Genomic DNA, 24,938 nt, shown 5'->3' with positions numbered 1-24,938 from the left:
TTTTGTATCATTTTTCAGGTTTCTATTTCATTTAGTTCTGCTTTGATCTTAATTTTTTCTTTCTGTCTGCTAACTTTGGGTTTGGATTGTTCTTGTGTTTCTAGATCTTTAATGTGAAGTTTTAGGTTGTTTATTTGCCACCATTCCATTCTTCTGAAGTAGCATTTAATGCAATAAATATCCCCCTTAGTACTGCTTTTGCAGTATCCCATAGGTTTTTGTATGATGTACCATTATGTTCATTAGTTTCAAGAAATTTTTTGATTTCCTGTTTAATTTCTTCTTGGACCCAAATGGCATTAGTCCAATTGGTCTAAAGTGCTGTTTAGATCTTGTGTTTTTCTATTGGTTTTTTGCCTAGATGATCTGTCCAATGTTGAGAGTGGTTTGTTCAGGTCCCTCACTATTATGGTGTTAGTGTCTATCTCATTCTTTAGATCTAATAGTGTTTGCTTTATAAATCTGGCTGCTCTGACATTAGGTGTATATATATAATTGTTATGTCTTCTTGATGGACAGATCCTTTCATCATTATATAATGGCCTTCTTTATCTCTTTTTTTATAGTTTTTGCTTTAAAGTCTATTTTATCTGATATAAGAATCGCTACTCCAGCTCATTTTTCATTTCTATTTGCATGGTCTATCTTTTCCCATCCTTTCACTCTTAGCCTACATGTGTCTATACAGGTGAGTTGAGTCTCTTGAAGGCAGCATATTGTTGGGTCCATCTTTTTAATCCAGTTAGTCAGGCTGTGTTTTCTGAGTAGGCATTTAATCCCTTTACATTTAGAGTTATTATCAAAAGGTGCTGATTTACTTCTAGCATTTTACTGATTTGTGTTTAGATGTCTTAAATATCTTTCATTCTCTTCTTTCTGATTTTCTGTTTGTCTTCTGTATTTGTTGATTTCTTGTGGTGTTAGATAAACTATGTTTTTCTGTATTGTTAGCATTTTTGTTTTACTGGTAGGTTTTGTTGTTTCCTGAGTATTCATGGCATGATGGTTGTTTTTCATGTGTCAAACCTAGTACTTCCTTGAGAATTTGTTGTAAGGCTGGTTGTGTGGTAATGAACTCCTGCATTTTTAGTTTGTCTGAGAAACATACTATTTGTTCTTCATTTTGGAAGGATAACCTTGCTGAGTAAAGTATTCTTGGCTGGCAATTTTTGCCCTTTAGTATTTAGAATATATCATCCCACTCTTTTCTGACTTTTAGGGTTTCTGATGAAAAGTCTGATGCTAGTCTGATGAGTGCTCCATTATGGGTGACTTGCCACTTCTCTCTTGCAGCTTTTAAGATTCTCTCTTTGTCTTTGAGTTTTGCCAGTTTAACTATAACATGTCTTGAAGAGGGCCTTTTTGGGTTGAATATGTTTGGCGTTCTTTGGGCATCCTGAATCTGAAGATCTGTGACTTTCCCTATACCTGGGAAGTTTTCTGCTATTATTTTGTTGAATGTGTTTTCAATGCCATTTCCTTTTTCCTCCCCTTCTGGAATACCCAAGACTCACATATTTGAGTGCTTAAGGCTGTCTGTTATCTCTCTTAGATTTTCTTCAATTTTTTAAATTCTTTTTTTTTCTTTTTTCTGGTCTGCCTGTGTTAATTCAAACAGCCTGTCTTCAAGGCCAGAAATTCCCTCTTGTGCTTGTTCTTGCCTGCTGGTTAGACTCTCTGTTGTGTTTTTTATTTCATTGAATGAATCCTTCAGCTCTAAAAGCTCTGCTACATTCTTTTTCAGGGCACTGACTTCATTGTACATTTCTTCTTTCAGATCTTGTATATTATTTCTTATTTCATTGTGTTGTCTAACTGAGTTTTCTCTTATCTCATTTAGTTTCCTTAGAATTCTTGCTTTAAATTCCTTGTCAGTCATTTGAAGGACTTCCTAGTCTATAGGATCTCGAGCTTGAGAGTTATTATTTTCCTTTGATGGTGATGTACTTTCTTGATTTTTCATATTTCTGGTATCTTTCCCTTGGTGTTTAGTCATTGTGGCAGGAGGTTTCATGGTCCACTCATTCCACTCTGATGTCTGGCCTGGATCCTGAAGGGACTGACAATTCTGGGCAGCAGGAACTGGCCTGTGCTGGGGGTCTTGCGGCACCTGCCTTTTCCAGCATGACTGACTCAGGGTCAGTGGGTCTGGTGGCTCTTGGGCTTCTCTAAGTGGTGGGGACCGACCTGGGCTGGAAGTCCCATGGCATCTTCCTTTCCTGGTGCTGACTTGGGGCATGTGGGCCTGGCAGCTCTCAGGCCTCTCTAAGCAGCAGGGACTGACCTGGGCTGGATGTCCCGTGGCACCTGTCTTTTCTAGAGTGGCTGACTTGGAGCATGTGGGCCGGGCAGCTCTCAGGCCTCCAAAAACCACTTTAAATATAAAGATACACAGAGATTAAAAGGGATGAAGAGTGATATCCCATGTTAGCACAAATGAAAGCTGGAATAGCTATACTCATTTCAGGCAAAGCTGACTTCAGAGCAGGGAAGACTATCAGGGATAAAGAGGAGCATTAATAATAATAAAGGGGTCAATGCTTCAAAAAGACGTAACAATCTTTAATGTACCTAAAAACTGCATCATCTATGAGGCAAAACTGATACACTGCAAGAGGAAATTTATAAGTCCACCATTATAGTTGGACACATCAACACACCTCTATCAGTAACCGACAGATTCAGCAGGCACAGAACACATTATGGTCCATAAAACATACCTTAAATTTTTAAAAAGTGGAAATCATGAGAAGTTTGCACTCAAACCAAAACATAAGCAAACTAGAAATCAATAAAATCGGGAAATTAAATGGAAAATCCTGAAATATTTGGTGATTAAACAATGCACTATTAAATAATATATGGGTCAAGGAAGAAATCTCAAAAAGAAATATAAATATATTTTCAATTAAACAAAAAGAAAATGCACATTAACAGAATTTCTGGGACACAATGAAAGCAGTGCTTAGAGCATTAAATGCAAAATATTAAAATAGCAGAACTGGGTGGGGAACAGGGGAAGGGAGAGTTAGTATATGTGAACTCTGTTCTTTTTTTCTAGTTTATCTGGAAACCTAAAATTGTTTTAAAAAATTAAGTCCATAAGAATATAAATAAATAAACAAACAAACAAATAAATAAATAATTTTTTTAAACTTAAAGGAAATTAGCAGTATCTATTTTATGGCTATGTAAATTCTCCATATCCAACATTCCTTGGTTTGTGCATCTAGTTGCTAGCAAGGAAGTAATCACATTTCTATAAATTGTTTCCTGGGCAGAATGAGCTTAAAAAGCCAACCTCTTATTTTTTGAGGTTTCATGATATTAGAATCTTTCCAAAAGACTGGTATCTTTCTGAATGACAGGAGGAGTTCCTGAGGAAAAGGATTCTTCATTGGTTACCTGGACTCAAGGCCAGGTTCAAGGTGATTATTGTGGGTAATTTGGTCTGAAAAAGAGTGTTAGGATTGGCATCACTTTCAGATCTAAGTACTCTGTTATTACAGATCTCTTTGGAGATAATGCTGGGCATATAAATATGAATTAAACACTGATAGATTTTGAATCTCAAGCCTGTATACTGTTGAAGCTTTTATACATATCTGGACCAGCAAGAACATCAGCCTTTGTTGCACTGAGTTTTTTTTTTTTTTTTTATCTTGATACTATGTGGCTGCAACAGAAATCAAAAACAGAAAGAAAAAACATAAAACAATAGCTGTGGATAGATCAGATAGTCCTGTTTTCTCTACATGGCATATGGAAAGAAACCTACTCATTTTGAACTGAATAAACTCTCCACATTCTTGGACAAATCAGAAGACTGAAAAGAGAGATTTCTACTAATCTAGCAAATGGGGATAGAGTATAATTGGAAAAACTGAAAAGATATGACCTTATGAGTACTCTCAATCTGCTGAATCATGTCAGACCTGTTTTTATAGTAAAGACTACTGTGATCTCATTGCAACAAAGAAATAATATCACATAGATTCTGACCTTCGTAACGGGCATTAACATACTGTATTAGGTGGTCAAACAAAGGAGTCTAAAGGTATGTGTACCACTGTGATTCATGGGTTAAAATGTATTGCTGGATTAAGATGGCAGGTAGAAGCATATTTAAATGAGCTAAAATTGGAAACTTAGGCTTAACAAATGTATAAAATAAGGAATCAAACTAAAGAAAAGATACTTTCTTATGGAAAAAGCTCATTAAAAAGTGGCAGCCAGAGAATGAGGAAAACAGTCCAAGAACTCACATGACTAACAGTGTCTCCTAAAACTTCATCCCTCTAAAAATAAAAATGTAGATGGCATAGTGGATTGAATGGAGATCCCCAAAGGATATGTCCACCTGGAACTTGTGAATGTGACTTTATTTGGAAATGGGTCTTTGCAGATACAATTAAGAATAGAATCTCCAGATAAGACAATACTGGATTAGACGGCCCTAAATTCGATAGCAGTGTACTTAGAAATGAAGAGTAAAAGAGAAAAGACACAGAGTAAAAGTCCATGCAAAGACAGAGGCAGAGATTGGAGTTACACAGTTACAAGGAACACCCAGGATTGCCAGCAGCCACCAAACGCTAGGAGAGAGGCATGAAGCGATTCTCCCTCAGAGCCTCCAGAAGGAACCAGTCCTACTGACACCTTGATTTTGGACTTCTGGCCTCCAGAATTATGAGAGAATACATTTCTGTTGTTTTAAGCCTCCCTGTTAGTTGTTGTTATGTCAACCATAGGAAACCCATACAGACGGTGACAAAGGCGAACAACATCCTGGAAAAAAATCTCATTCATAGTCCACTTTGGAGAGAGACAGTGGAAATGTCTGCTGGGGAAAGGCAGGTGAAGTGGGGAAATGACCCCCCCACACACACACACACATACAAGTGTCTCCATCGAGTCAAAAGCAAATCAAGTCACTCTCGGTTGGTAGGTTGCCCATGGGAGTCAGCTCACCACACCCCACAAAGCACTTTAACAAAAAATAGTTAAAAAGAGAGCACGGGGTTGATAATGGGGGAGTCTGCGATTGTGTGGGGGCAGGAGAAATCTCTGTACCTTCATCTCAGTTATGCTATGATCCTAAAACTCCTTTAGAAAAATAAAGTCTATAGTAAGAGAGCGAGAGAGAGAGAGAGAGAGAGAGAATGAGCACAGTCCTTGTCCAGAAATACAATTGCCCCCCCCATGAGGTACCACCTCCAAAAACCCCTTTCCACCTGCCCTGTGTTCCCAGACTTCCTCAAAGCAGATAGAAGAGATAATACTGTGGCCTCACTTGAAAGTTCTGGGAACAGACCCTGATAGGTGAGAAGGACATCATGAGATACAGAATCAAGTAAATATCATTACAGAGTGATCCACTTTAATCTCAAGATGAAAACAATGTGGCAGCCATACAGAAATACCACAGCAAAACCAAAAGAATGAAAGAAACCTAGCATGTAAAATAATTCATTCTGGAAGGGAACAGACTCCAAGAAACAAAATAAAAATCTCTATTACTGTTTTGCACCATAGCTCTTTAAAATCTGCATGGATTCAATGAAAAAAGCTATCAAAGATGAGATGCTAAAGAACAGAATGAGATGAAGTAGGGTATCATACAACAACAATAACAAGAAAATATCAAAAACCAAAAATATGCCTTTCTCCCATTTTGGGTCTACCAGATACATCAGAAGTAACATCAAGAAGAAACAAAGATAAACAGATTTGCTATAATTACTGTGAATGCGAAGTGAGAAGACAAATACTAAACAGCTACCAAAACAATAGTAGAGAAGGAGAGAAAATAATCAGCCAATTTACAGATAATTCTTCCTAAAAAAGAGAATCCACCAAATGGTGGGGTAAAATAACCTATGATAGAGAAGCACTTTCCTCCAAATGAAGGAAAAGAGAGTTGAGAGTTAACAAAACAAAGAGGCATATTATTTACTATAAAAAATGATACAAAGTAATTGTCAGTAGTTATATCTTAGTAAAGTGAATTTCAAGATAAAGAAAGAATAATTCAGGTAGAAATGGTAAGTCATTCTGGAGAGAAACAGACTGCTTCAGGGTTTTCACATCTAAGTGCAAAAAATAATGGAATAATAGCCACACAATTCTGAGGGAAATAAAATGTGACTCAAGAATTTTTACCTAGCCAAGTTATGGTTCAAGTGTAAAGTTCACAGGCAGAAAATTACATATGTTGGAACGTAGGTGATCGAGCACACCAACAATACACAGAGGAGGGGGAGGAGAGTGGGAAAAAAGAGAGAGAGAAGGAAATGAAGAAAATAACAGCTAATGGATGCAAGATCCAACCAACCAGAGAAAACTGCAGATACTGTAGTAAAAAGGTTAGTTGATGAGCACAAAACTCTCTTACCTCTAGAATTAGAGCTCCCCACAATATATGAGTACTATATTCATTTATTTTCTTCATGATTCTTGCTATTATCTGAAATTATCTTATTTGTGAGGGCAGAGTCTCTTGTTAATCACTGTATCTCCAGCAATTAGAATATTACCTGGCACAAACTAGACACTTCAAAAACATTCTTTGACTGACTGAATGGATGAACATACTTAACTATATTTACATCAAAAAAACTTAAATGTTATTTTGTAATTATAAGGTGAAAATGTTGATGTACATGAGTGATGGTTGTAGTCAGTTCGAGCTGCCAGCATAAAGTACCATAGACATGGTGCTTTATAAACATCAGAAATTTATTATTCACAGTTCTGAAAGCTGGAAGTCTGAGCTCAGGGGGGCAGCATGGTCCCATACTGGTGAGGGCCCTCTTCCGGGTTGCAGACTGCAGATTTCTTGTTGTATCTCATGTGCTGGAGAGAGGGCAAGAGCTGTCTGGGGTCTCTTCTACAAAGGCACTTAATCCCATTCATGACATCTTCACCCTAATGACTTCATTGCCTCCCAAAGGCCTCACCTCCTAATACTATTATATCAGAGGTTAGGATTTCAACATATGAATTCTGGGAGGACACAAACATTCAGTCCATAATAGTGACATCGTAAAATCTTTGTATGACTTGTAGTCTTTGCCATACTGGTTATACCAATGACTTCTCACCACTGTTGGTTTATGTGCTACTGATACAAATACTTGCAGCCTATCTAACGGCTTGCTTTTTGTTGCTGGACCAGGCAGTAGTGAGAGTTATGCTGTCAGAACAAAACACTTCCTTCTGATTCTGCATGACAGCTTGGTCTGCCTTACTTGATTATATTGCTTTTCTTGACATCTTTCTTTAGTAAATCTTCATCTTTGGTCTGCCTATGACCATCCCACTTCAGCTGGCCATAATCTTTGAATATATGCAATCTAGTACTTGGCCCCTCACATTGTCTCATTAATAAAATCCATCAGGTCCTGTAGTTGAAATCAATATATAAAGTTCAGGGAAGTGGTAAGGCATTTAGAAAGTAGAGCATATAAGCACTGTGGTGATTACAAATTCACATTTGGCCCAAGTATTAATTGCTGATTAGATTGCCACTTGTAGGATAGTACAAACCATTATGCATATTAACCTTAAGGTTGATGAGTGGTTAAAATCTTCTAAAATGACTCATGTGCAGAAGTTGGAAGGTTTGCTATCAGCTTTTCCAATTCTCTGCATAATCTCAACTTCTGTTCTTTAATGGTTCAATTAATTAAACATTTATTAAGGATCTGCTAACTGTAATCTGCCAATTCAAGACGGATGATATGCTTTGCTTTCCAAGAACACTTATGACTAAAGGGAGAATTACAATTTTAATAGGACTTTAAAGAATGGGTAGGTCTTAAGGAGGCAAAAATGAAAGGGAATGCTGTTTCATCAGAGAGGACTGTTTGTGTCAGAGCTTCCTATCCAGGATTTCCCATGCAATTTTGCATACATTTATAAAATGCCTGTTGGTGGGTATATGCAAGCCATTAGATATTGAATACAGGTATAAAAAAAGAGACCAAGACCAGTTGACCAGATTGGGTCCCAATCCTGTGAATCTCACAGTTTTGAAGGAAAGCTAGACTCTTAAAGAATTGCAACACAATGGGATAATGCTGATAGCAGCAGTTAAAAATGTTTTTGGAGAACAACTAATTTGACCTGGGGGTTCATTTAAAAATCAGTGGTCCCTAGTAGCTTGAATTGAGGTGGAGATATGAGTGTAGGAAGTTTGGAAGTTAGGGTATGATCACATCTTGGAAGGCCTTCACTGCCAGGCTGAGGAATGTGAACTTGATTTTCTAGGACTAGGTAATAGTGAGCTCTGAGGGCTTTTTAGCTGCAGAGTGGTAGAATTAGATCTGGACTTTAGAAAGATAACTCTGAAGCCCAGATCTAAAGGGTCATTAAAATAAATTGGAGATGGAAAGCATTCAGAAAGATAGGTTATTTCAGAATTCACAGTTTAACATAATCACTGATGACTATGGCATTTTACCTTTTAAAAACCATGGTAAAATTTGCAGATGGCAATGGATGTCGTCTGAAAGTTTGGGAGTGTGTGACTAGTGGTATTGTCATTCAATCAGTAGTTTGTATAATATATGGACATATAATGGAAAACTTGAAGATTGATAAAGTGTTTGTGCACTAGGAACAAGTAAATAAAAAGCAGTAAATACTGAGTTGAATTGACGGAGTTCTTAAAGGAAGGTTCCCTGAAGGAATAGTGATGCTGGAATGGCCTTCAGCACCCAGAGAGGAAAAAGGAAAGCTTTTCTGAGTTGGGGCAATGAGATGAATGCTAAAGCCACAACATGATTACAAAGTCTGTCCTAGAGAAAAAGAAAGGCCCCTTCAGAATTCCCTTTTTCATAGGGCCTATTATTGTCAAGACTTATTTTACTCAGACCTGGCCAACTTTTTATTATCAGTACATTTGTCTTTTTTATTGAATGTAGCTTCTTTGCCATGTGCATATAAAAGTGATCCCCAGCCAGATAACCAATCAAGACACCATAGATCACGTCATGATAATATTTGTGCTTCGGTTGTTTTTCTTTTAATGGTGATTATTTACGCATGTTATTAATTCAAGACCATCATTGGTGTTGAGGAATATGAGGTTAGAAACGTACTTTACAGAGATGAAATGTTTCTGTGCAACGTGAAGACCACGATATGTTTTCTTCTGCCAGTGAGTAATTTATAGTGCACCTATTTATGTCATAACCAAATGAACCCTGTGTTAATTTTCAGCCTGAACCTGCCACTTGCTAACCATTTGACACTGGATAAATTACATAATCTTTCTGTGATTTAGTTATCTCATTTTTCAAATGGGTATAAAATTAGTACCCACACATCATGGGGTTATTATAAGGGTTAAATGAATTAATATATGTAAAGCATGTAGAACTGTGCCTGGAACTTAGTAAGCATTCAACAAGTGATAGTTATTATAATATTATTCATGTTAGAAATAATGTATCTGCAACAATGCTTTCTTAATTTCCTGTCTCACATCCTGAAGAAGAGATAAAATAAAAACCTATAAAATATTTGAAAATGGCTATAAATTGCTCCATTTATGAGAATGAAATTCTATTAAAATTCAAATGTATTCAAGATGATTTTGTACTTATAGAACTTAGAAGTAGATCTTCAAATATTGTGGTTTTCAAATTTTTATTTAGCCATGAATTTTTTTTTCAAATAAAATTCTGCTCAGAACTCTGGTGAAGTCCTGAGCCCCGACTATTTTTTATCATCTTACGCCCACTTCTAAGTGGCCCCTGAGTCACCTTGTGGAACCCCAGGACTACATAGAATATGCATAATGTGTGAAAACTACTGCTCCAATCCAATGTACTCATTTTCCATATTAGGAAATTCAGGGAGAAGCTCTATCAAGTCAGCACAATGCTATATAAAGAACACTGAACTGGAAATGAAAATGCTTTGGGACTTTGGCTATGAGACTTTGGATGAGTCCATTAACTGCTTTAGAACCTCATTCTTCTAATTCATAAAGTTAGAATTTTGACTTGTATAATCTCTGAGGCTCATTCCTGCTGTAAAATTATTTAATGACAGTAACGGACACAGTTATCCACAAACTCTAGTTCAGTGTTCTTTCCATTGCACTTGATGTAGTCTAGTGAGAAAGTCCAGAAATGACTCTCATTTCTGACGTAAGTGAATCTCATAATAACATTTCTACGCACCAGAGTAGGATATGCTTACTTTTGTGGTCCATGGCACTGTACCAAGTACAGGTGGATATGCTGCAAGATTTTCAATAATTATGCAGTGTTTGTACTTGACACAAACACTGATACACTGATATCTAAGGAAATGGGCCAATTGTTGAATCATCTAGTTCCTGAAACACCATTTTTTATCCCCAACCTTACATAATCACACCTTGATTAACACAAATGACTAAAATACCACATTATGTATCTAAGGTGTGTTGGTAAAGTTGGAATGGTATCTCACGAATAGAAAATATATATTCACCTCCAGCAAAGGAATCCAATGCACGTAACACCTTGCACAAGATAAAAAAATGGGTTTAGCAACTAAGATGTATTCATTACCCTTTTGAGAGGTCCTCCTTTGTTCTATGTTCACACCACTGCTAGTATTGCTGATGAATTTTACATATTGTTTGATTTTTCTGATGTTGAGCCTCATCAAAGAAATTCTGTAGAGGTATTTTCACAAGAAGAAACGTAATCACAAGTTTTCTCTTCTGCATTAAAAAGCATTTGGGGGCAATTTTATAATATTATTTTGAAACACCATCTTTGAGAATGTAGCCATTTTCAATATTATTTTCAGACTGGTGTTCTTTGCTCTGATTCCTGGTGTTCTCTACAGTGAATTACCACCAATGTGAATTGTTAAAACATCTGACTTTCTATTTCTATTATTGTTTTATGTACTATAGAGACATGCAATATACAACATGCAGTTTTGTGAGTGTAAGCTAAATAAGAAACACAGCGACAGTAAATTACATGAGAATTGCTTCACTTGGGCTATTCTTGGTGATAGGAAGGATTGGGAAATTAACATAGATCACGTTTTTTATATACTCAGACCTTTTGTTAATTAACTTACCATTGTTAATTAATGGTAGTATATATTTAACTTAGAATTTTAGCATAAAATTTAGTAGGAAACACTTTGAGTAACAAATTACTGTATTAAATATATCCTTTTTTTGCATGTCAGAACATAGTTAATATTTATTCATTGTCACAGCAAATAATTAATTTTAAAGCCAAAAAATTCCAGCTACTCTTACCCCCCCTCCCCCCATTAACCTAGCAATGTTGGGCAGTAGATGAAGGGGAGATAAAGGATGCAGGGTTTCGTAAGGATCGGCTGTCTTACTTTTTTCAAATACTTGATATTGCTACCATCTCAAAACTTGTCCACTGAGGATGACTTATTATAGAGAAATCCAAAATATTATACAGGGTGAAAACAGTTAAGCTCCACAGATGTATGAGTTGTTCGCCCTACTCTTTTGACAGAAAATGTAGAGTATGATTTATAAATTCAGAGTTGATTACTTCATAGTTTATTTCATAGTGGATCTTCCAAGCTTAAAGAATGCCAGATTTTCTAATAAAATATTGCCAAATTGGAGCCAGTATCTTCATTCAGCTGGACGTACCCCAGTTGTACATTTTCAGTGAGGCAACATTCTTACAAACAGCCTTCCTTCTGATTCTTCTGCCTTTGTTCCTTCTCACACTGTCCATTTCCACACCACCGAATTTGCTTCTCCAGGCAAAGTGGATAAGCGTCACAGTCAGAAATACATTGCAAATACTTCCCAAATGTGTACTAATTACCACAAAGCTCAACAACTTTCCACAGGTTGTCTTCTGAATGCAAAGCTAATTCTTTATCTGGGCATTTGGAAAGCATAATCTGTTCTCTGTCTGCATTTCTAGCCTAATTACCACTCTCTATCTCCCCTTATACTCCCAACAGGATAACCAGACTGAGTTACATTACTATTTCCCAAACAAGCTTCACCTTTTTCTACCACACTGCCTCTGCTCTGTGTTTTATCATTCTGGAATTTCCTACTTCCCTTGTCTTTCTCTTCAAATATTCACATACCCAAATTTAAGTACCATTTAAGATCAAGCTCAGGTTCTACTCCATGTATAAGACCAGACAAAAGTAATCTTTTGTTTTTGTAGCACTTCATTTCGACTGCTACTAAGGCAGATATCACTCTATGTTTTATGCATAAAATCTGAATATGCATGTACATCTTTAGAAAAATTTAAAACAAATTTTTTAAAGTAAGCACATAAGTGAATAAGCAAACAAAAACTATTGCAATGTATATCATGTAGACAAGATTCAGGATTTAGAAAAGAACCTGTTGTCTTATTGGGTTTTTTTTTTTTTTTTTGCTAGAACCTATATTCTCTACTCTTCAATTAATCTCTGTTTATTGGAAATTTTAGATGAAGCTCACATTATTTATATGACAAACTTGGGGTAGTAGAAGAAGCATGGGCTTTGTAACTGAGAAAACCTGTGTTTGTATGCTAGCTCTGCCAGTCATTTAGTTTTCCCCCTTTGTGATTCTGCTTTGTCTGGGACTGTGGAGTGTAATGGTGGTGGTGATGGTTGTTACGTGTTTTTTACACCATCAATTATTCTAGGAAGAGGAATTCCTGGGATAGGAAATGTGACAGATTTTTTTTTTTTTAACAGAAGGAGGATGAACTTTCTTTTCTCTTCAGGGCTGGAAATGAGTTGCTTCAGGAATCCAAGTCAAGAGAGATTTAGAGCTGTTCTAATGCTATGGGTGAACTCCCTGACCATGTGAAGGGGTGGCAGGAGCAAGCCATAGATTTTCATTGGTGGCAGTGGCTGCATCAGAAAGGGGGCAGGGGACAGTTTTTAGAGCAGCCTGAAGCCAGGTCATCAGTTATGAAATCCTCCAAGCTGAAGAATGTCTGCTTGCTTCTTCAGTATGTGTATGTATTTACAAGTGTCGGTATACTTTCACGTATAAGTAGTGGAAAACTGACAATAAATGGGGTTAGACATTAAACAATAGTTATTGGCTTATATACTGAGAAGTCCAGGAGTTGAGTGCTTTCACTTGTGGCTCAGTTGGAACCTCAGCTTTATTTCTTTGCAGTTCTTTGGGCTTTAAATTTCTCTGTGCGTCATTCAGCTTCATGCTGTGGCTTGCTCAGAGTGACCAGGGTTTCCCGCTTCTTTCATATACAGGAGAATGATCTTTCCTTTACGTATAATTAACCACGGTGCTAGCTATACTCTGATTAGATTACCTAAGAGACAATTTTTATGCCAGTGGAAGGCCATGGCTCTTTAGCTTTAGACCTTGGTTAGTTGAGCAAATCACTCTGGCCAGGGAGATGGGGTAATCCTTACTGACTTAGTGTCTAAGTCTTAGACCAATCAAAGCTCAGCCCAGAGTGGCGGAGTGGGATTAAATTCTATGAAAACAAAACAAAAACAGAAACAAACAAACAAAAAAACATGACTGCTAAATAATGACCGGAGAGAAACAGATAAGATATGGAGTGAAAATTACAATGTCTATTAGAAAGGGAGTGTTTAGAATACCAACAGCCAGGCAGTAGCCAGAAAACCTTTTGACATAATAATGTCTGTTGCTCTTCACAACTGGAGTGGGAACTTGAGTAGTTCTCATTAGAGAAACAGCCTTACCCAGGAAAGTGGTGATTTCATGAAGGTTATCATCTCTAAAGGCAAATCATGACAGCAAGTAGAAGAATCTGAAGAGTTTATTACAGAGGACATGTTAGATAGCACCATGGGGGATTTCAGAAATAACATGACAGGTTGAGAGAAGTTGATCTTCATCAGATAGGAAGTTAAAGGCTTATATTACAATAATGTGTGTATGAAAAAGAAGAGTGGCTTTATGTTGTAATCACCAGATGGACAAACAGGTAAAGCTTTCCAAAAAAACAAAAGCGAAGAATTTAAATATCCATCTGTACATATCATCTTTCTACCTATTTCACTTCTGTGTATATATATGTGTGTATATGAGTATATAAATATTGGTCTGTGTATGTGTGCATATATATATAACTAAGAGAAGATTGATACCATGGACAGAGCAGATTGCTAAATCTGTGAATTATAAAAATTTCTGAAGAAAAAAATTAACAATGAATTAGAAGCAAAAGTTTCAGAATGGAAGAGCAATCTATTTCTGTATTTTAAAAATACATATAAATCTGCTGATTATGAGACAACAGTAATAAGAAGAGACAAACACTAGGATATATCAAGGCAAATTTTTTCAAGTAATTGTCCTCCCAGGAAGAAGACGGGGAAGGGTTTCAACAAAAGAAAACAAAATTAGCCTACCCTCCAATTTTTCACCAATGTTTACCTTCAATTGACCAATCTCTACTGAGTTTTGTGACTGTGGGTGTGGAATCCTAGGCCCAGGTAAATTTTATTCAATGCACCAAGGAAAATAAAGATACAAAGAGCTCAGCAAGGGTACTACTTCTTTATCCAAAACAATAGGAACAAAAACTTGACAGTAAGATAACTCCAACTAAACAATATAATATCAATAATAGAGAAATGGTGATATAAAACAACCACTATTAAATACTGAAATATTTGGTGGTATCTAAATAGTTATTATAAATATAGAAACAAAACAGTAACATGTTTTACCTGAGAACTAAAAATATAGTATGTAGTTATAGAAGGACTAGGAGAAGATTAAAAAAAAAAGGAAAAAAAGTTAAATACTTCCCCTTATATCAGGATGATTTGTAGATATGTGTACTCATTAAATTGATAGGGACTATAATTTTAATAATTTGGGGGGAAATACTTTTTAAAGAAATATAGTCTATTCGCAATAGGAAAAGGAAAATAAAACATAGTCATTCATGTACCAAAATTACAAAGAAAAAAGGAAGCAGAGCATAAATAGTAACAAATACCTGACAATAAATACAAATTATTTTAAACTCTGAAATTATGTAAGACTGATTATGTACATGTATATGTATATATAGACACAACAGTATGCACATGTGAGATATACCTAAAATAAAGCAGAGAAATATTTTTAAATGCCTAATATAAAATATACAAACTGATCATTGAGAAACAAACAACATAAGAAAGTGGATAAGAACAGGTTATTCATAGAAAAGGAAATTCAAATTGTTGATTAGCAGGAAATGATGCACATCCTCTAGCAGTCATGGAAATGCAAATTTAAGCTATCATGAGGTATATAGTTTTTCACATATCAGAGCTGGTAAAATGTTAAAGGCTGATGGCATCTGGTGGTGGTAAGAATGTAGCAAAATCGGTCTCCTTATTTGTTGGTGGAAGTGTGAATCATTTTTAAAATGCATATATCATTTTATTCAGATAATCTCACTTTTGAGAACCAATTCTACAGAGATGCAAGCATTAATAGAAAAGGATATAATACACACACGTGTATATGATAGCATTGTTTGTAGGAGCAAATACTTGAGTATTCATCAATAAGAAAGTATTGAATAAATTGTGGAATAAAGTTAATGTGGAATATTATGCAGTTATGAAAAAATTGCTGTAGATGTGTTTGACTTGGAATGATAGTCATGATATAAAGTAAAGTGAAAATAATACAAAAAGTTCAATAGTAATATATATACCATGATCCTATTTTTGGAAGAGGAAAATGCCCTCTAAACCCTAAACATATATATATGTGTGTGTATTTTGATGCTTGTATACCTAATACATATATGCATAGGTTTTTTTGAGCAAGGAGGATATGGTATTGTGTGTGTACATGTGTGAAAAGTATGTAAAAGGGCTATACAGTTTTGCATCCAGGGTTATGTGGCAAGAAAAACCACAGACAGCTCTTGAAGCTTGAGGAGCAAAAGGGTCTTTGCTAATATCTGTATTGCCTATGCCTAGCCTAGGTGGAACTGGCCATTGGTAAAATACCAGAAAAAGTTAGCTAAATCAGGACACCAGTTAGAATAAAAAGATACATAGCTTGCCATTTTTATTTTAAAATTAAATATGTAAATGTACATCTATTCTCTAAACAGGGGGCCGAGGCCTTTTCTTTGAATATGAATCTACTGATTAGAGTTTTCTGTCATTTTTCTTACAAAAATCAAAACTCATAATGCATCCTCTACAATGTCTAGATTCACCCTCTAGAGGGCCTGTAGATACTTGAGATGTAATTTGAGTATCACTTTCTTCTAGATCCTTTTGATTTATCCTAATGTTTTAGTTATCTCACCCATACCTATTTCAACAACTTGTAAGCTACTTCAATAAATGTCATTTTTATAGAAACAACTGTTTTTTGATGAATAAAATTTACTGTTAAGAGCAATTTTAGGTTCACAGTAAACAAAACTGAGCTGAAAGTAGAGTTCTCATATACACCTGTCTCCACAGGCAAACTCCCCCACTATCAACATCCTCTACTACAGTGGCTCATTTGTTACAGTAGATGAATCTAACATCATTATCACCTAAAGTCCATAGTTTACATTGGGGTTCATTCTTGGTGTACATTCTGTGGGTTTTGACAAATGCCATGTATCCAGATTACAGCATCATATAAAACAGTTTAACTGCTCTAAAAATCCTCTGTGCTCCTCCTGTTTATTACTCCCTCTGTCTTAATCCCTAGCAACCACTAATCTTTTTACTGTCTCCATAGTTTGGCCTTTTCCAGAATGTCATATAGTTGGGATCAAACAGTATATAGACTTTCAGATTATCCTTTTTCACTTAGTAATATGTATTTAGGTTTCCTCCTTGTCTTCTTATGGTTTGATAGCTTACTTCTTTTTACCACTGAAAAATATTCCATTGTCTGGAAAACTCACAGTTTATTTATTCACCTATTGAAAGACAACTTTGTTGCTTTCAAGTTTTGGCAATTGTGAAAAAAGCTGCTTATAAACATCCATATGCAGATTTTGCGTGGCCATAAGTTTTCAGATCTTTTGGGTAAATACCAAATACTGAGATTCCTGGATCAGATGGTAAGAGTTTGTTTAGCTTTATTGGAAACCACCAAGCTGTCTTCCAAAGTGGCTGTACCCTGTTGCCTTCCCAGCAGCAATGAATCAGATTTCCTGTTGCTCCACATCCTTGTCAGCACTTGGTGTAGTCAGTGTCTTGGATTTTGGCCACTCTAGTAGGTGTGCTACAATATATTCTTGTTTTAATTTGCATTTCCCTGATGAAATATGATGTTGAAATTCATTTCATATGCTTGTTTGCCTTCTGTATGTCTTTGCCTGTGATATATATATATATATATATATATATATATATATATATATATATATATATATATATATATATATATCTGTATTTGCCTTCTGTATATCTGTATATCTTCGGTGAGATGTTTGTTCAGACTTTTCGCCCATTTTTTTAATTGGGTTGCTCATTTTCTTATGGTTGAGTTTCAAGATTTCTGTGTATATTTTAGATAAGGGTCCTTTGTCAAATGAGTCTTTTATAAATATTTTCTCCCAGTCTGTGGCTTCTCTTCTCATTCACTTGACATTGTCTTTCACAAAGCAGAAATTTTGAATTTTAATGAAGTCCATCTTACCCATTATTTCTTTCATGAATTGTGCCTTTAATGTGTAGATTCATTTTTTTTTTTTAATGTAGATGTCTGGTTGTCCCAGGACCTTTCATTGAAAAGACTGTCTTTGCTCCATTGTATTGCCTTTGCTCCTTTCTCAAAGACCTGTTAACTGTATTTATGTGGGTCTGTTTCTGAGATCTCTATTCTGTTCCATTGATCTATTTGTCCATTCTTTTACCAATACCACACTGTCCTCATTGCTGTAGCTTTATAGTAATCTTTGAATTAGATTGTGTCAGTCCTCTAAATTGCTCTTATTCAATACTGAGTATGCTATTCTGGGTCTTTTTCCTGTATACATGAAATTTAGAATCAGGTCATAAAATAATTTTCTGGAATTTTGATTGGGCTTGCATTGAATCTGAAGATAAAATTGAAAAGAACTGACATCTTGACAATATTGAGTCTTTCTATTTATGAACGTAGGATATTTGACCATTTACTTTGTTCTTTGATATCTTTCACTGGGGTTTTGTAGTTTTCCTCCCACAGATTTTATACATATTTTGTTAGATTTACACCTAAGTATTTTATTTTTGGCATTGCTAATATAAATGGTAATATATTTTTAATTTTAAATTTTACTTGTTTGCTGCTGGTGTATAGGAAAACAGTTGACTTACATTTATTTGCCTTGTAGTTGTCAACCTTGCTATAATCACTTATTAGTCCCTGGAAGCTATTTTGTTGATTCTTTTTTATTTCCTACAAAGACAATCATGTCATCTGCAAATAAAGATAGTATTATTCTTGCTTCCCGATCTGTATACATTTTATTTACACTTTTTGTCTTATTGCATTAGTTGGGTATTCCAGTAGGATGTTGAAAGCAGTGGTGAGAGGGTAAATCTTTGCTTTGTTAAAAGGAAAATCTCAAAATTCTCACCATTAAGTGTGATGTGATGTCAGCTGTAGATTTTTTGTAGGTGTTATTTATCAAGTTGAGGAAGTTCCCCTCTATTCCTAGTTGAGATTTTTATCAAGAATGGATATTGGATTTTGTCATATGCTTTCTCTGCATCTGCTAGTATTATTGTTTTCTTCATTAATCTATTGATGTGATAGATAACATTAGTTGATATTCGAATGTTGAACCAGCTTTGCATACCTGGAATAAATCCTATTCAGGGCAGAGTAGAGTCTGGTGTCAGCACCTGCTTGCCACCATCCCCTGTCCTGCAGTCCCTACCACCACTGCCTCGAGACTGGCTGTATAATTAGGCCCCGATTTTCAGTGAATAAACATATTCCTTTCTGTGGTGTTCTTGGTCACACATTTATGGTGTTTCTGCAGGGCAATGGAGATTACTGCCAAGCATAGCGTGGTCACTATGCAGGCAAGTGAGCTGTAGAAATTCACTACTATGCTACCATGAAGCACCATAAAAGTGGTTAACCTGGACATAGAAGTGTCGAATTGAAATCTGCAGAGCATTTTACAAAAATTCTGACCTGGATGGGATAAGCCTTGGGGCACTTCCTTTCTATGCTTCAGTATTACTGGATTGAAGTAACACTGAAGTAATACAGCTGCTTCTTGTTAGGAGGCTCATTTCATTTACTATTACTCCCAAGTTCATACTCAAAGCACTGAGAAATTCAAGTGGAGAATATTGAAGTAACCTTCAGTTTCTTTGCATCATTGCTGAATTCAATTTTAAAAATTCTTTAATAATCCTATTGAATGTTTGTTTGACGAAATTAACATGACTCGAATGAACCTCCCAGCTCCTGTGGAAGTCTCGTACAAGAATGTGAGATTTCTTATTATACACAATCCATCCAATGCAACCTTTAACAAACTTATAGAGGAATTTAAGAAGTGTGGAGTTACCACAATAGTCAGGTACGTGAAGCCACTTATGACGCTACTCTTATAGAGAAAGAAATCCACGTTCTCCATTGGCCTTTTGTTGATGGTGCACCACCATCCATCCAGATTGTTGACTTGTCAAGTCTTGTGAAAATTAAGCTTCATGAAGAACCTGGTTGTTGTCCTGCTGCTGCTCATTGTGTTGCAGGCTTTGGAAAAGCTCCAAGGCTTGTTTCCCTAGCATTAGTTGAAGGTGGAATGAAATATGAAGATGCAGTGCAATTCATAAGACAAAAGTGGTGTGGAGCTCTTAACAGCAAGCAATTTTTGTATTTGGAGAAGTATCATCCTAAAATGCAGCTGTGCTTCAAAGACTGCAGTGGTCATGGAAAATAACTGTTGCATTCAGTAAAACCGGGATGCCTGATGCTATTGCCTTGGAAGTGAAACTTGAGACAGGACCTAATTTGTCATGCATATTAGCTTATATGTTGGCTTGGTGAATAATTCTAATAAAGCTTCCATAGAGTATTGACAGGCAGTTTTTACCAGGTCACAAGTTTGACAGAATTGCAAGCTCTGTAAACACGATCAAACTATTTGGACACTTAGGAAAACATTCTTGCTGTTTAGCATTTACAGTGTGCTTATCATTTGTACCAGTTGACCATTTCTGAAATCATGTAGTATTAAGTTGTGCCTTCCTTTAATCTATTCCCATGCCAGAATCTTGTCAATATATAAGAAATTTAGAAATATTAGGTGCCAAAATATTCGGCCCCAATACTTGGATATTTTTAGTATCATACAAACTAAAATCTCAGGAACTATGAACACTCTAGACCTTATGTGGTTTATTCCTTCAGTCCTTTCAAACATTGAAAGTAGGGCCTAGGAGGTTATTTTCCTGCTTATTTTATGTTTATATCTCCCACATTCATACCAGTACACAAGAATTTGAATCAATAATTACTAATGTTACAAAATAGAAAGCACTAAGCTTGGGTGAGTTCATTGGTAAATTCTAACCATAACCATTGATTTTTTTTTTACTAAGTTTTACAGTGATTATTTAATGTCTTTCTATAAATCTCATTTTGTTCTGTTATGAAAAACCTCCATTTTAAAAATCTACATTGCACAGAAGCACATGTCTTTAATGTCTCCAGACAAAAAAGCCTTATAATTAATGTTTGCACGCTGAGGTGCAACTTAATAGGGAAGGCTTGAAAAATGAGTGGGGGGAGGCTATTAAGTATTTGTAGTAAAATGTTGCCTTTATGTTATGCATGACATGTGAAATATGCTCTTTAGTAAAAATATTTTAAATGGTAGAGATACTTTCTTATTGTAGCTAAAACAATTCTTAATCATAAAAGTTCAGAAATTCTTATTTTTCCCCTACTTATCAGAAGTTATCAACTTTTTTTATTTGAAGTGTGATTATTTTTTACCTTCTCTTCCAAAACTCGCTTGAAAAAAAGTGAGTTTCTGCTAATGAATTGATTAGACATCTAATATTTATATACCTTTTGAACTATGTAGCTCATTATTTGCATACTTGATTATTTGTTTTATTGTGTAATTGATAAAACAGTGATATGTATTAATGTTAGTTCAACCATGTATTTATACTGTCTGGGAACGTGTGGTTATAATTCTGTAAGTAGAAATAATTTGTCAGTGTTCGCTGGCTTGCAAAAGCTCATTGCCAGAGCTTAAACATCTAAGTAAATAACGAAATGCAAAAAAAAAAAAAAAAAATCCTATTTGGTTGAGGTGTATATCTTTAAATATTATTGGATAATGCTTGCTAAGATTTTGCTGAGGATTTTTGCATGTATGTTCATGAGAGATATTGGTCTGTAGTTTTCTTTTCATATAGTCTTTGTCTGGTTTTGGTATTAAGGTAATGCTGGCCTTCTAGAACAAGTAGGAAGTGTTTCTTCTGCTTCTATCTTCTGAAAGATGTTTTACAGAATTGATATAATTTGTTCCTTAAATGTTTGGTAGAATTTTCCAATGAACTCACCCAAGCTTAGTGCTTTCTATTTTGTAACATTAGTAATTATTGATTCAAATTCTTTAATAGATATACACTTATTCATATTTTCTATTTTTTGTGTGTGTGTTTTGGCAGATTGTGTCTTTCAAGTAATTGGTCCATTTCATCAAAGTTATCAAGTTTTTAGACATAGAATTGTTCATAATATTTGTTTATTATCCTTTCAATGTCCATGGGATATTTAACAATGTTTCTCTTTCATTTTTGAAATTAGTAATTTGTGTTTTCTCTTTTTTTCTTAGTTAGCCTGGCTATAGAGGCTTATAAATTTTATTGACCCTTTCAAACAATAGGGTTTTGTTAATTTTTTCTATTAATTTCATGTTTTGATTTTATTGATTTCTGTGCTAATATTTATTATTTCTTTACGTCTGCATACTTCGGATTTAATTTGCTCTTCTTTTTCTAGTTTTCTAAGGTGGAAACTTAGATTATTGATTTTAGACCTTTCTTCTTTTCTAATATATGCATTCAATGCTGTAAATTTCTCTCTAAGCTATGCTTACCCTGCATCCCACAAATTTTGATAATTTTTATGTTCATTTTGTTCAAAATATTTTAAATTTCCCTTAAGATTTCTTCTTTGACACGTGTTATTTAGAAGTCTATTGCTTAATACACAAGTATTTGGGGATTTTCCAGCTATCTCTTTCTGTTATTGATTTCTATTTTAATTCCTTCGTGGTCTGAAAGTATACATTACAGAATTTTTACCACTTTGTAACAGGCAACCAAGTACGGCTGCTCTCTTCCCCAGTAATAAATGACTTGAGAGTCCAATGTTGATGCAATGTTTGGAAGCTTTATTATCATGCCTGGGACACAGTGAGACTAGAAACTGTCTCAGAGGCCCAGGAGCCTCCACAAGGGTTTTTAAACAGAGAAAGTGGGAAGCAAGGGTGGGAAGTTAGTCCCATCAGAATGCTGCTACATGAAACCTTGCAGGTTCTTGGCCTTCTTTTTCTCAGGGTCAGTTCTGTAACTCTTTAATTCATCTTTGGAATGTGGTATTATCTGGCTCCCACAAGCTGGATGTCATCTTGTGATTCCAAAGGAAGAATAGTTAGTTGAATGGCAAGTGACTGATTTGCTCTTATTATATTGTTCTTCCTGAGCACTAATTCCTACATCATTTTCCCATGAGCTATCCTGTGAGACAAGGTTACAAAAACACTTTTTTATGGCTAGAATTCTGGCTTAAACCTGTGTTCCACAAAATGGCTCTTTTAAGGCTAATTATCTATGACTATTTGCTGTGATGAGCTCTTACCAATTCCTCCCTGTCAATAGTTCCATCTATATCTATGGATACAGGCACTGACTCCTACTGCTTTGAGCTGGATCAGGGCAAAGAAGCAGGGGTTACTTTGGAATGGAACTCTTGACATGATGGAGGACATAGCTTTTGGTTCCCAGCTGGAGTGGCAGAGGAACCAAGGGCATTTGTTTATCTATTGTTTTAACAGTTGATTTGACAGAGCTTAAACCTAAGGGAGAGAACAGAGATGCCGATGATTATAATAATAACAATTTTTTAATCCAGATTGAAGTAGATTTCTTAAGCACAAAGGTAACCAACTAAATAAATCACTGAGGGGGTCAGTGGGCGGCACCTCTTGTAACCATTTGCATGAGTAAATATTTTATTTACTCGGGTCTCAACTTCTCCTGAAGTTTCAATGTAGGTACAACAGGTGGTGTTTGCTAAGGCACAAACCTTTCCCTGTTCTGCCAGTGGAAAATCTAAAGCCATGTGGTTATCTACTATTACTCAATGTTAGCAAGCTGTACATTAATTTGTACATCAACAATTTTAAGAACTTATATGAATCCTTTGTTTAAGAAACTGATATCTAATCCAAGTCCTGAGCCCCACCCCCTTCAAGGCTGTGAATATTTTTAGAGAACTACTTGTGTAACCAAGTCAACTTTAAGACATTATTTCCCCCTTTTTTTATCAAAACGTTCCTCATGGAAGCATTGATGATCAATTTTCTGACTGAAAAGATCCCTCGGTGCTGGGAAAGTTTATTCCCAGGTAGACAGATCCCTTGATGCTTGGAAGGCTCATTCCCGAGTATTCATGTCCCATGTCTACGGGGAAAGATGAAACAGCAGTTAGCCAAATTGGGCAACATGAAGTAGGATCAGGAACTTAGGAAAGACATGCCAATTGAATAATTTAAATGACCTTTATCCTGTCAAGTGAAAGATAGACATTAGAGGAGTAAGAGTCTCATTATGCAGTGGGGGGTTTGACAAACATTTTGTGAGGCACGTACATCAGACATGAAACCTATTCCTCAAAATTCATCCAGTTTCAGCCTATAGGGCTTCAGGAACAGAGCAGTTCCCAACTTCAGTAATTCAGTGGAAGAAAGGTACATTGGAGGAACCTAGGAGAATTTAAGATCCGGTCCAATCTACAGGTCGATAAGAAAAAGTCAAATATAATACCTGGAGCTACAATCTCATACCAGGTGTATCTTAGTTTTTCATTAGAAACTTAATTTTTTCTCTCTATGTTGATCACTTAGGAATTCCAGATTTTAAACCTCCTGAGACTAGGAAGTCAAATCAAGGCAGACATTAGACTACATCTTCAGTCTTAAAGTTCTTGAGTTTGGGCAGTAAAAGTTTCATTTATTCACACTAAGGCTGAAAACACTTGAATTCAGGCATTTTATACACATTCTCAAATGTGATATTCCAGTCAAGGCCTTAGCAATATAACTAATGTTTCCCATTGTATCTTCTAATAAAGAGAGCAAATTCTTATTAAACTTATGTAAATGATCATATTGTCGTAAAAATCATAAGCACACTCACAATTATCAAATTTTGGAGGAGTCAAAAAGCAAACACCTCCATCTTTGTTCATAAAAGTACATTTTACCAAATTTGCTGTAGTTATAGTTAAGAGGAAGTTTTTCTTAAATATGGAAGACAAAACATTTAAGTAAAGAACCAACAATGTTTTAAATAAGTCATAAAAGCATTATCTTTATCAGTTATTTAACCTAATGTAATTAATTTTTGCTTTGCTTGATCTTGATTAGCAGTTTTATAAATCCATTAGATTTCTTATTAGAGTTCTGAAAAACTTTTATTTTGTCCATTGATCTGAAATTTATTTGCAACTCGTATTAAATAGTACTTGTTACAGTCTTTCATGAATCCGATTGCAAATGCCTTCAGAGAAAAATCAAAATGGTGGATGACAAAGACTTAGAAACGTCATGGTTAAAATCAGATGAAAACTTGTTATAATTGACAGTTGACCAGGAAATTTGATTATTTCTATTGGATGCAGCACCTTAAGATAACAACCAGAATTGTGACTAATCAAGACCGTCAGACTTTTACATATTTTTTATAATCTTTAG

General features: G+C 35.4%; 1 protein-coding gene and 1 pseudogene across 1 annotated transcript in view; both read left to right on the top strand.

Moving 5' to 3' along the window:
* The window catches only part of IL7 (interleukin 7), a 65,351-nt gene that overhangs the window by 16,587 nt on the left and 23,826 nt on the right, over nucleotides 1-24,938 (top strand). The gene's annotated exons all lie outside the window — the stretch shown is intronic.
* LOC134364088 (protein tyrosine phosphatase type IVA 1-like) lies at nucleotides 19,381-19,899 on the top strand (annotated as a pseudogene).

This window comes from Cynocephalus volans, chromosome 15 (assembly GCF_027409185.1).
Source record: "Cynocephalus volans isolate mCynVol1 chromosome 15, mCynVol1.pri, whole genome shotgun sequence".
Classification (NCBI taxonomy): domain Eukaryota; kingdom Metazoa; phylum Chordata; class Mammalia; order Dermoptera; family Cynocephalidae; genus Cynocephalus; species Cynocephalus volans.
The sequence above is the reverse complement of the archived record's forward strand: the minus strand, read 5'-3'. Positions and strand labels throughout refer to the sequence as shown.